This window comes from Callospermophilus lateralis, unplaced genomic scaffold (genome assembly GCF_048772815.1).
Source record: "Callospermophilus lateralis isolate mCalLat2 unplaced genomic scaffold, mCalLat2.hap1 Scaffold_300, whole genome shotgun sequence".
Classification (NCBI taxonomy): domain Eukaryota; kingdom Metazoa; phylum Chordata; class Mammalia; order Rodentia; family Sciuridae; genus Callospermophilus; species Callospermophilus lateralis.
In genome coordinates this window covers 1,543,980-1,558,157 of record NW_027513641.1, presented here as the reverse complement: position 1 = coordinate 1,558,157, position 14,178 = coordinate 1,543,980, and the positions used below count along the sequence as shown (strand labels likewise).

The window sequence follows — 14,178 nt, the reverse complement described above, 5'->3', positions numbered from 1 at the left end:
TTTTGCTAAATCATGACGTTTTATTTCACTGTCAGATTTCATTCACAATGTAGCAAATGTTCTCAATTTAATTTTAATTTCTCTCTTTTGGTAGGGAAATACAAAAGCCACACCCGTGTACACACAGGTGAGAAGCCCTTTGAGTGTGATATTTGTCACCAGCGTTATTCGACAAAGTCTAACCTAACTGTTCACAGAAAGAAGCACAGTAATGAAACCGAATTTCATAAGAAGGAGCACAAGTGCCCTTATTGTAATAAACTTCATGCAAGCAAGAAGACTTTAGCCAAGCATGTTAAGAGGCCAGTATTATCTTGCTTCTATTATATACAATATGGTGCTTTCTAATGTAAGCATGTAGTAAACTAAAAATAGTCAACTAAAAATATCTATGAAAATGCTTATCTCTAATTCTTTCATTGCTTAATATTTTGCAGACTACAGATTAAGAAGAGCAAATATTAATTCATCCATGTTTTTTGTTTATGGTATTGAGATAAGTTTTTTTTTTTGATGTTGAAACAGGAATATAGTCTGTAACAGGTTTTAAGGTAGAGCATTTGATTATGTTGTTTTCTGTTTTGGGGTTGGATAAGAATGTCTTCAGAAATAAGTGGTTTTAGAATTATGAGAATTTGCTTTACATATTTAATGTGTGAAAGATTGTGAGAAAAAATTTAATATTGTATTGTATATTAGCTCTAAAAATAAATTTACTGAAATGTGGAGTAAAAAAGTGTAATCAGTTACTTTGCAGGTTATTTATAAATTGCTAGGGTTCCTGAATATTTTTAAAATATGGCTAATTTTTTTTATTTCTGCATAAACTGAGATTTAAGAATAACTTTGTTAAAAATTATGATGATAATCTAAATTCTTACCAGAGATGCCTATCACTTTAAGAAAAAAATCAGTGCCTGATTCTTGTAATTACAGTTAGTGGATTTATATGTTATATTGACTTAACTAGTATCATCTTTTCCTAATAATTTTTATTTTTCTTTGGTAGATTTCATCCTGAAAATGCACAAGAATTTACTTCCATCAAGAAGACTAAGAGTGAAAGTTGGAAATGTGATGTAAGGGTTTTTAATTTGTATTAGAAATACAAAGTAAATATAATGTTGCCTTTTGGGAAAGAAAGGTGATTAGGTTTTTTGTTTGTTTGTTTTGCAATGCTGAGAGTCAAACCCAGGTCCTTGGGTGTGGGGGAGTTGCTCATGCTAGGCTAGATTTTAAAGTAACATAACTGAACTTATCCCACTTTTAGTATCTTTCTTTTTTGTAAAATTAGTCTAGTGGTTTTTGTAAATTAATCCTGGTTAGTTAGTTTTGGGTGGTAGATCTGATTAGAAATCCTAGTTTTTATTGATACTGAAATCACTATACCAGGTATTTACAGTTGGGTATATCATCTGTGACATTATTTTTGCAGAGTTGAAGTGTTAGAGTTGCTTCCCCCTGACTCCCACCCATTTGTGGTTATCTGTTGCTACATAATAAAGCACCTTAAAAATTTAGTGTACTTAAAACAACTATTTTGTTGTATCTTACCTTTTTGTGGGGCAGGAATCCAAATTTGGGGCAGAGCTTTGCTAGGTAGTTCTTCTGTTTTACATGGTATCATTTGAAGTCATTCAGTTGTTTTTAGGTGATTGTTTTTAGGTGGAGATTGGACTGGTTTGGTTTGGGGCCATTTCCAAAGTGACTCAATCACCTGGTAGGCAGCTTGGTGTTTTCTGACAACTAGGATTTCAGCAGGAATGCACCAATAACCTAGAGCTTCCTCTTCTTTTTCATTAGATTACATCAACTTCCTTCTTGTATAGTATTTGGGTTCTAAGACTGATTATACTGTGTGTTTTGAGAAGCCTAGTAAGAACTACAAAGTTAGAGCCTAGCCTCAAAAGTCACATATCATAACTTTCACAACAGAAATCATCATTCAAGGAGTCATACAGCCAGGGCAAATTTAAGGGGAGGGGAATTAGACTTCAGTTTTTAGTGGCAAGGGATTTGTAGGAAAATTTATTCTGTTACACTCCTGAAATATTTTTTGAGTATTTAGATTAATATGTTTAATATGTTGTATTGTTATTTTTTCTTCTTCATAACAAAGATTCAATTTATATACATAGCAAAATTCTCAGTATTCTCACCATTTCTCTGATTTCTGTTTCTAGAAATTGAATTTTGTTATTTGAATCTACATAAGATGATGTCTTCCCCTTACTAAGTTCATCATCTGTGGCTATAAAATGATGATATTGATAATTATGTCTACTTCATAGGATTATTGTGAAAATTAAATATATTTTGTGAATTAGCCTTGTGCTTTATGTTACATGTTGTTGCAACAGCCTCTCTTTCTCTTTTTCTATTTCTGATATATGTTACATTTCTTTAAGAGTTGTGTTTCTTTCTGATCACTTCAAGAGAAAAATTTTGAAATTATTTTTCTGTGATTTCTTGTTCATTTTTCAAATCAAATATATGGCAGCACTGATAAAACTTTTTTATTCCCGATACATAAATTGTTTAAACTGTATATTGAAATTAAGAATTAAAATAAATGTTGAATTAAGAAATTACTGTCTAAAATTAAGTAAAATTATTTTATACCTCTATTAAACATATAAGGAGTTGAAACTCAGTTAGCTTTATAGCTGATACAAAATCATTCCTTGGAGTAATTCCTCCAAAGTTTTTTTTCTTCACATAATTTGATTGTACTTTTGGTAAGTTTTCTGTTTGTAGAAATTTCTTACTTGAAAAAAAAAATATATATATATATATATATTTTTTTCTCATTATGACCTTGTATTTTAGTTTTTAATTAAGGTTTCCTTGCACTTTATGTACATTCATTTAGATTTGTAAGAAATCTTTTACAAGAAGGCCACATTTGGAAGAACATATGATTTTACATTCTCAAGATAAACCTTTTAAGTGTACCTATTGTGAAGAACATTTTAAATCAAGGTTTGCACAGTTGAAGCATCAGGAAAAGTTCCATCTGGGTAAGGAAGTTAATTTTTTTTAAAGCACCCATGGCAATTATTGATTATTATTATATCATGTTGGAGGGGACTATTGAAGTACTCTTTTTTCTTCTAAAAGTGGCTTTTTTTAAAAGTAATTATTTCCTATTATGCCCCCTGCCACCACATATGCATAACATCCCCGTTATTATCATTGCCCAACAAAGTAGTATATTTGTATAATTTATGAACATCCAAGTTTTGGTAGTTATGAAAAAAGTTGCTATTAATATCTGTGTGCAAATTTTTGTGTGGACATAAGTTTTCAATTCTTTTGGGCAAATCCCTAGCAGCATAAGTACTGTATTGAATGGTAAGATTATACTTGGTTTGTAAGGAACCACCATCATCTCTTTTCCCAAGTGACTGTATCATTGTACATTTCCACTAGCCATGAAAGAATTCCTGTTGCTTCACATCCTTGGTATCTGTTAGTCAGCTTTTCATTGTTGTGACAAAATATCTGGGGGAAAAAAAAGACCCAAAGAAGGAAAATGTTATTTTGGCTTACGGTTTCAGAGGTTTTAGCCCATTTTCAGCTGACTCCATTGTTTTAGGCCTGTGGTGAGGCAGTACATGATGGTGGAAAGGGATGGTAGAGCAAAGCTGCTCACTGCATATCGATTGGGAAACAGAGAGAGGAAGGGACTGGGGACAATATATATCCTTCCAGGGCATACCCCCAGTGACGTGTTTCCCCCAGTGAGGGACCACCTACAGTTTCCACCACCTTCCCAAAATGCCATCAAATTAGGAATCCTTTCATGGGCTCATCCACTGAATCATGATCCGATCATATTCCAAAACCCCAATGCTAAACATTGCTGTACTGGGACCAATCTTTTAATACATGAGCCTCTGGAGGACTTTCTAAATGGTAACTATAACAACAGAATTTAGTATTGTCAGTATTCTGAATTATGGCCATTGTAATAGGTGTTTAGTGGTATCTCATTGTTTTAATTTATGTTCCTAATACTTATGATGTAAAGCATCTTTTTATGTTTATTTGCGATTTGTGTATACCTTTGGTGTGATGGATGTCTACTAGATCTTTGGTCCGATTTTTAAAAAAAAATTTTTTAAGTTGTAGATGAACACAATACCTTTAATTTATTTATTTTTATGTGGTGCCTTACATGTGCTGGGTAAGCACTCTACCACTGAGTCATATCTCTGGCCCTTTGGCCCAGTTTTTGATTGGGTCCTTTATTTTATTTACTGTTGAGTTTTGAGAGTTCTTTGTATATTTTGGATAATATATATAGCCCTTTATGAAATATTTCTTTTAAAGTATTTCCTCCCAATCTGTGGCTTGTCTTTATTCTGTCACAGAAGAAATTTTTTATTTTAATAAATCCAGCTTATCAACACCTTGGTGGATTTGCCTTTGGTGTCATGTCTAAAAGCCGTTGTCAAACCCACAGTCATCTAGGTTTTTGCCACTATGTCTTAGAATTTTTATAGTTTTACATTTTACATTTAGGTCTATGATTCATTTCAAGTTAATGTTTGCAAAGACTCTAAGGCTTATGTCTAGACTAATTTAAAAAAAATGCATATGGTAACCAGTTTTCTCAGTTGTGTAACATTCATTTATTTGTCATATCAGTTGATCATATTTATGTGACTCTGGGCTCTTTTATGTTCTGTTTGTGTAATTGTCTTTTCATCTGCCAATACCATACTCCCTTGACTTTATAGTTAAGTCTTGAAGTAAGTTTTCTAACTTTGTTCTTCTCCTTCAATATGGTGTTGGCTATTCTGGATTTTTTTTCCCTCTACATATATAAACAGGAGAATTTTTTGATACTTAAAGAATAATTTGCTGGGTTTTGATTGGGATTGCATTAATTCTTGGGTCAAATTGTGAAGAACTGGCACAATATCAAGTCTTCCTGTCACTGATCATGGACTATATCTTCATTTATTTAGTTGTTCTTTGATTTTTTACATCATAAATCATGTAGATGTCTACTCATTTTGTTAGATTTTTTTACCTGTTTCATTTGGGGAGACTGTTGAATCACTATTAGTGAATTTTGGATATTAAATTAATGAAAGAAAGTTATACTGATTTGGAGGAGTACTGTATATGCTGCAGTTCCCACACATTAGTAAATGTGATGGTTTTTATTTTGGTAGCAAATGTGTTCAAGGTCATAAACAACATTGTGGGTTTTTTGTACCATTGATTGTACCCAGCCACTGAGCCACATCCCTAGCCCTTTTTATTTTTTATTTTGAAACAGGGTCTCATTAAGTTGCTTAGGGCCTCACCAAATTGCTAAAATTGTCTTTGATCCCCCAGCTTCAACCTCCTGAGCTGCTGAATTACAGTTACATGCCACTGTGCCTGGCAATAATTTATTCTTTGATTATTGAATAGGTTGGGGTGAACCATTTTTATTGTATAAAACACTCATTTTTCAAGGAATAGTGTAAACTTAGCATATGTGAAATTAAACAATGTACTTGGTGAATTTTTTTTTGCCTTATGCCATGACCAAGGTGGAGACCATGATCTAGATGGTGGTATAGTTTGATAAATTTTTGACAGTTAATCCCCAAAACAAATTATTGTCATCCCAGGGGGAGGCCTTTATCCTATCCTATTCAATGTTTTTACTAACGTAAGTAAGAATTCTTTACAGTAAATAAAAACAATGCAGGTAAATAGTTTTACACATGGCATAAAGCTGGCAGGGGTACTTAATATACCTAAAAATAAAAATATATTAAAAAATAAAGCTGGTTGTAGTGGCACATAACTGTAATTCCAACTACTCAAGAGACTGAGGTAGGAGGATTGCAAGTTCAAGTTCAGCCTAGGCAATTTAGTATGATATCCTGTATTTTTCAAAATAATTTTTTTAAAAGGGCTGGGATATCATTCAGTGCCACAGTACTTGTCCGGCATGTACAAGGTCTGATACTGAAAGGAAAAAATTCTGGATATTATGAAATAGGTCAAAACAAATAAGATTAGGAATAAATACAAAATGGTAGACTCATGGGAATGATCTTTTACTCATTGAGTCTTGAAAAAACATAACGTGGTGGTACATGATCCAAATTCCTCATATTATAGATGGGCTTAATAGCAAAGGCTTTTTAGGCAAAGGCACAGTGTAAACAAATAGACTGACAAAAATCAGTATAGTGTTAAACTATGTTAATAAATGTGTTTTTCAGAATTAGGATATTAATAGTATAAATGGTTTTGTATATTGGCAAATATAGAGAAGGGTAGTTTTGGTGATATAGGATCTTAAAGTCACGTCATTAAAAAAACTGTTGAAGTACCTGAAATATTTTATCTTGAGAAAGAGAATCTTCCTCTCTCTTCAGATACTTTCAATGGTATATCATACAATAAGGCATACTTAATCTTTGTGATTCTAGTACACAAAGCTGGTTTATACAGAATTCTTTTTCTATTCTAACCCTCTCCAAGTTGCCTTTGCTAAATTGTTCTTTAATAGTATTTCATCTGAGAAATTCTAAGGAATCATCATATGGAAATAGTTTTTGTAGTTACTAAATTTGTAGTTGGAGACATGTTCATAATTAGAAGTTGTATGTGAAAAACTCTTTTAGACTGTAGTACCAGGAAAAATAGTTTTCTCTGGGTTTTCTTTCTTTTTGAAATGAAAAACAATTATTAATATTTTTGTAGAAACATCCTAGCAAAACTTAGTAAATTGTATAATCAATATATTTGCTTCTGCCTCTTTTTCCTGTTCCTGATTATTACAACATTTATTAAATAAATGACTTAGTGAGTAAGTAAACATTTTAAGTACTATGGGTGGATATTCTAAGATACAAGTTTAGTTTCACTACCAATTATTTATTAAGTATTAGAACTTACAAATTAAAGTAATTGTTTTGTGAAAATTACTTTCCCATCAATGAAAGCATTCTAGTACATAAGCATATGTCAAACTGGGCGGATGTTAATGTTGTTTACAGAAATTCCTATAAAGGGATTGAACTAGAAAATTTTTCAGGCTTATTGAAAAGTTATTTTTTTTTCTTTTTCTTTCTTTTTTTCTTTTTTAGTTGTTGATAGACCTTTATTTTATTTATTTATACATGGTGCTGAGAATCAAACTCAGTGCCTCACACATGCCAGGCAAGTGAGCCACAGCTCCAACCCAAAAGGTTATTTTTCTGTCATGTTTCAGCATATATTTAGGAGAGGTATTCCAGTTTACGAAGTAGTAAGGTTTAGCTAACCTGCTAACTAAAGTTCAGTGAGAAAAATATCCAAGGGAAGTACATTGTAATAAATTTTTATTGAATAATTGCTAAATATATGATTAACTTTGTGTTAGAATCTGGGTATATTATCCCTTCCAAATTAAATTACAATATAATGGATAGCCAAACAATTAAATTAATCACTATGTTATAACACTGTGCTCAAACAAATATTTTACATATGGTTAGTTAGTTCATATAATTTTTTTTTAGAGAGAGAGAGAATTTTAATATTTATTTTTATTTAGTTCTTGGCGGACACAACATCTTTGTTTGTATGTGGTGCTAAGAATCGAACCCGGGCCACATGCATGCCAGGCGAGCGCGCTACGACTTGAGCCACATCCCCAGCCCCAGTTCATATGATTTTTAATAAGAGTTGACATTCATTAGGAGAAAAAATGATAACCCATTTTGTCCCAAGATTTCAACTTTATAGGTGTAGGACACCTATAAAAATTTAAACTTATCAATGAATATACCACTTAAGGTAACTTTGAAATAATATTTAACTAATATGTTCATAGAATTGAAAACTTGGGACTTAAGGGGTAATAGGCATGGCATTATGTGGAAGTGAAGTACCAGATTTCAAAGCCAATATGCAGCTTTCTTGAGTTGTAACTCTTGTGTTTCTTTTCACATTCTTTTTAAAAATACTTTATTTTAGTTGTAGTTGGACATAACACCTTTATTTTATTTTTATGTAGTGTTGAGGATCAAACCCAGTGCCCTGCATGTGCTAGGTGAGCACTCTACTGCTGAGCCACAACCCCAGCCCCCCCTTTTCACATTCTTTATCTTACTTTGAACTTGCCATTGAGTGGAACTTATTCTCTCCAGTTGTATATTTGATAAAGTCATGGTGAAATTCAGAATCCAGCAAAGGTCAATATTACTATGGCAAATTTGGGTTTAATTTTGTAGGACTAAATAGAAATGTACCACAACATTTTAAGTCTACTTAGTATCACTAAAACCTTGTTATTAGGAACAGCAATGTATTTCCAAATTGTGAACCCTCCAAAAAAAAAAAGTTTTTTTTATCTTTTCAAAGTTTTTTTATTACCTAGTTTTCACAGATATTTAGTAGGTGGCATTTTCATTTGGTTCAGCTTGATTTCAAATTAGGAATTAGGAACTGGCCACTTTAATTTATTAATACATTAGGTCATTCAGCATTAATTATGTCTATTACTTAACAAACCCTCTACTTGATTCTAGGACTGTGGAAATGATTGTCCCTTGCTTTCCAGGAATAACAATCTAAAAAAGAAGAAGAAAAAACTATGAACCAATAAGTGTAACATATTATAACATATGCACTGATAGTGGTAGGCATAAATGTATAGCACACCTACTAAATTTAACTTAGTATCTCTCTATGAATGCATACTATTCTTTCTTTTTCCTTCTTTTTTTTAAGGTCCTTTTCCATGTGATATATGTGGACGTCAGTTCAATGACACTGGAAATTTGAAACGCCACATAGATTGTACTCATGGTGGAAAAAGAAAATGGACTTGCTTTATTTGTGGAATATCAGTACGAGAAAGGTGAAGATTTATCTGCATACACAGACAAATTTTAGCACTTTTATGTAAAAAATAATTATTATGAATTTGGCTTATGAAGTGTAGAGTAACTCAAGACACAAAATACCTGAATACTGCTTTAGTTTAAAATATAAAGAAAAAAGAAGAAATTATATGAAATATTGTAGCTAATGATTTGGAGCTAGGATTTGCAGGTTTAGATGATTGATTTAACTTACATTTTATTTGTTTTTGAAATCCCACTAAAATATATTAAAGGCATTATGTTTGCTTTTTAAAGACATTAAGCTACAAAGAGAAGAGAAAGATAACATGGCAACTCAGGTTTGAAAGCTATATAGCAGGTGAATCACTTGTAACTGACTTAGTACATCTAAGAAAAGACAAATCCCAAAGGACCATGGGAAATGGAAAAAGCCTAGTTTGTCACAGAATCCACACAAGGTATAGGAACTAGCAGTATTGAGTACCACTGGAACTCTAGTGAAGGAGAGACAGATCAAAAACACTAGAGTAAATACTTTGAAAGTTTTTGAAGTTAGATCATTAGATACTTTTCCATAGACCCAATGTGCCATTTCTGCTGGGCATCAGCCCTTTTCCCAAAAGAGGATTGTAGGACTAGAATATGTCACAATGTTATATGATTAAATGCCTTGTGAATGTTGAAAGGAGTAAGCCCTAGGGATTCTTCTGCTAATATCTTGTCCCTATCACTGAATCATGAGCAGATAGTCAAAGATTATAAGATATAGAGGAAAACCTTTAACATGGAAAATAGATTACAGCACAAACAGAGGGGGTGGGAAAAGGACTGTAAGGAAACAGATTATGAAGAAAGAAGAAAACTTTTTTTTAAGTAAACAATTACTAATTGTTTCCCTAGTTGAAGATTCAGAATCCAATATACAAGGGTAGGATACTGTAGAAAAGGATCACCTAGAATCTCCTAGAAATTCAGAGCACGATGGCCAGAGTATAGATATCAATTGGAGAGCTAAAGGATAAACAGTGAAGGAAAAAAGGTACAAAAACATAAAAAATAAAGATGAGAACATTAGAGGACCAGGGAAATCTAGCATCTGAATAGGAATTTCAGAAAGAATAGAAATAACATGGAGGGCTGGAAATTTATTTTTAATAATGCAAGATTATATCCTAAACTGAAGAATATCAATTGCCAGATAGAAATGACCCAGCAGATGCTTAGGTCATTAGATGAAAACATACATCACTGATATTTCAGAGCACCAGAGACAAAGAGAAAATTTTTATATGCTTTTCGTTGGGTAGGGTCACATACATTGAATAGAATTACTTGGACTTTTCTCAACAGCAACACTAGAAGTAAGATGATGTAATAGTACTTTGAAAATTTGGAAAAAAAAAAATAATCCCAACCTACAGTTCTTAAAAGAAAACATTTGCATCTGAGAATAGAATTTGACACGTTTTCATGGTGTTAAAAAAATAGCTTTTAATGTCCTATTTCTCATGAACTAAGACAGAGTGTGTACTACCAAAATGCAAGAATAATCTCACAAAGGTGAAGAAAAGGGCTACAGGAAAACAAAGTTCTAACGTAGGAGACAAGCAAAGGGCATTGACAGGAGGATAGTACATGAAAATACCAAAATGTCAGATATGTGACATATGCAATGTGTAGTCCATATTGGTATTAGTGTGGTCTAAGACTTGTTGAGGGTTGTCATTGGTTAGATTACTTGCTAGCATTTTTATCTTTTAACTAGGAGAACAGAATACTAGAGGAGGTCTGGTTTCTTGCCTCTATTCACTCTCTTTAGAACTTCTGTATGGTAATGTTAATTAAGGATATTTAATTTCTTCCACAGAAATGTTATTTTGGGGCTATCCTCAGAATAAAACAACAACAAAAAGGGAATAATTATTTCTGAGGAGGGAGTAAAAAATGAGATTAAGGAGAAGCTTTAAGTCTTAATCTGCACATGTACTTAATGCTATTTTAAACAGTATATATAAATTTTATACACTCTTCAAGATGTGAAAGTTTCATAGTTTAAAGCAGTGAGAAATGTCATTTTCTTAAAACAATAGATGGATATGATGGAGGTATAGTAAAATCATTATAGTACATTATATAAAATCATTTATAGATAGAAAAAATATAGACTATTGTTTGGGCATAAATTAATTATTCTACTAATAGTATTTCTGTAAAAATAAAAAGTAAGCCAAAAGAAAAACAAAGATAATTCTTCTATCTTTTTACTATAACTACTTAGAAGGTAGGGGTCTGATTATTTTGGGGGGGTACTTTCCTCATTGCTGGAACTGTTACTTGTCAAGTGTTGGTGGTCCTTGTAGAAGTGCACCATCTGCTGGTGGAGCGTGACTTTCATTTCATATTAAGACTTTTAATGAGACTGAAATTAAAAAAACAAACTACTATTGACAGCTAAAAGCCTGCAAGTCTCACTTGCTTTTCATTTCCTTTCCTCTTGTAAATAACATGTCCATGTTTACTTAGCACATTAGTATGTGGGAAAATTCTGAATGTTAGAATTTCAGGGACTGCTGGTTGTGGTTTACTTGGAGTTGTAATGGTTACACACTAGCCCATCCAGGTCAGTGGAACTGGAAGACTTAGGAAGAGGAAAAATTATATCCTTTATATAGGTTCCTTTTATACATCACCACCTGAAAGTCAGTAACACCTGTATTGTTTTCTTTGCCTTAAAACATCTAACAAGTAATGAGCACACATTTGGAAGGAAAAACTCATAAACTGAATTCCTTAAATATTTTCAACCTTCTGTACTAAAATCCACATAAGTTTTACCCAATTCAGTAGTGATAATTGATCATTTTTTACTTACACTTCTTCAAAGTGTGCTTAAGTTATACAGTTAAATCTGTAAGCAACCAATAACAAAGAATGCCACAATCAGTGTTTTTAATTTATTTTTAATGAGAAAGACATAACAAGCATATTTGTATACTGCTGTTCAGTAGAGAGTAAAAATATTGTAGGAAAAAGAATTGCTATAATATCTCTGGCTTTGTATACTATTCTATTAATCTTTCTGAAAATTTGTAGTATATACTTGGGTATATAATAAAACTTTAAATTTATGTATTTTTAACACAGAACTACTTTGAAAGAACATTTGAGAATCCATAGTGGAGAAAAGCCTCATCTTTGTAGTATTTGTGGACAAAGTTTTCGTCATGGAAGCTCATACAGGTAAGTAAAGCTATTTTTCCCTATGTGAGGTAAGATACAATTACATCTCCATTTTATTTATTTCTTATAATGTTTTTTGTTGAATATTTCTAAACATATGTAAAATTGTATAAAAAGCTTTCTGTTCTCTACAATTTTTAATATTTATTTGCATTTTAAAGGATTTATAAAGAATGTTATTAAATGTTTCCTCATTGCCAAATTTACTAAAGGTTTTACTAAGTTATTATTTTAATATTTATTTATTTTTCCTTGAATGAGAATTTATTTGGAAACTTTTTGTTTCAAATTTGGTGTTGTTTGTTTGTTTGTTTGTTTGTTTTTGCTTATGTTTTTGTTTGCAGTACTAAGGATCCAATCCAGGGCTTTGAGCATGCTAGGCAAATGTTATATCATTGAGTTATGTTCCCAGCTCTATTCCTTCATTCTTAATTATACAAGAATATCTTTAGTATAAAAACATGGCAAGTTTAAAACTCTAGAATTCTCAATTTTATGAATGAATCTCTGACCACATTTGAAGTTTATGAAAATGTTTTTCTAGATATATAACTGCTTTTTGCAAATGCTTGTATCATTTTAATTTTATGAATGGTTTCTAGAATTTTAGTCGTAAGGCTTTAGTGTTTACACTCTCATTTATTATTTTTCTCTTAAATTTAGACAGATTTTTTTTCCTTTAGATCCAGTCCAGTTATATTACTTATTTTAGTTATGGTAGAATCAACACTTATTTTGGCAACTTGAATAAGAAAGCTCTTCATTTTACTAGGAGATATATATATGTATATGTATATGTATATACATACATATATATATATATATATATATATATATATATATACATACATATATATATATATAATGTGTATATATATGTGTATACTGTATATGTGACAAAAGATAAGAGTGTGTGTGTCTATATATATACACACACATTGTATGTATATATAATAGATTGTAGGGATAGAAGGATTCAAGTTAAATCAATTTTAATAATCAAAACCTTTATAATCTGTGTTTGAATGACTATAAAAGGAGTTCCATTTTCCTCAACTAGTGCAAAGAGTGGTAAAGTGTAATTTTCATAATGTTGAGTTTTTTTTATAATACAATAAATTCTGAACTATCAATTTATAAGTGGTATCACTTGTCTTCTGGAATAGTACTAATCTTCAGTTATTTGCTGTGTTATTTGCTATTATTATTATCATGTGTTTCGTCACTTGTACAGTTATTCCATTTGTCGTATTCTATTCCTGTAACATTCCTCCTTTCGATGTTTCTAAGACTTGGCCAGTCAGATAACAACCCCAGATATTTGGTAGATTCATGAAATAGATTTAAGATCTAACATGCTGGGAAGAAATATTATCCAAAAGTGGTTTAAGCATGTGCAAATGTTAAAATGCTTTTTTGGAAGTGGTGAATAGAACCCTGGGGCCAATAAACAGAAGACTGAGAAAGGCTCTGAAAGTCACAGATAAAAGACAAATAGTACCTGAAGGAGGTTGGTTAGACGGCCCATTTTTCATTATGTATTCATTTTCATGTATTTGTCATCTGTTTCAGTGGTCTGCACTTTTTTTTTTCTTTATAGGCTTCACTTACGAGTCATCATGATGACAAAAGATATGAGTGTGATGAATGTGGATAAACATTTATTCGTCATGACCACCTTACAAAGCACTAAAAATACATTCAGGTAGGCTATATTTTGTTTTTCTATTTTCAAAATTTTTTAATACCTAAAAAGAACATCATAATACATCATGTTTACATTAGCTGTAGTTTTAATAATTAGTTGTGTATTGATTACTCCTTTTTAATGCTGATTCTAAAAGCCTTTCTGAAAGAAGTATCTAAAAGAGAAGTAATTTTGTGACATTCCCTGAAATTTTAATCATATATTTGGTCACCCTTTGTAACTACAAAATTTAATTTTAAACAAATTCTCAAAAAATTTGAATTTGCATAACATGGTGATATGTGGAATTATTGCTATTGTCACATCCCTAATGGAAGAAACGGTGATAATATTTCCCACATTGATTGTATTTGAGAAATAGTTAGCAAAATTTTGGTGTTT

General features: G+C 31.4%; 1 pseudogene; it reads right to left on the bottom strand.

The window, feature by feature from the left end:
- The window catches only part of LOC143390183 (uncharacterized), a 41,210-nt pseudogene extending 27,449 nt beyond the window's left edge, over positions 1-13,761 (bottom strand).
- Between the last annotated feature and the right edge of the window lie 417 nt (positions 13,762-14,178).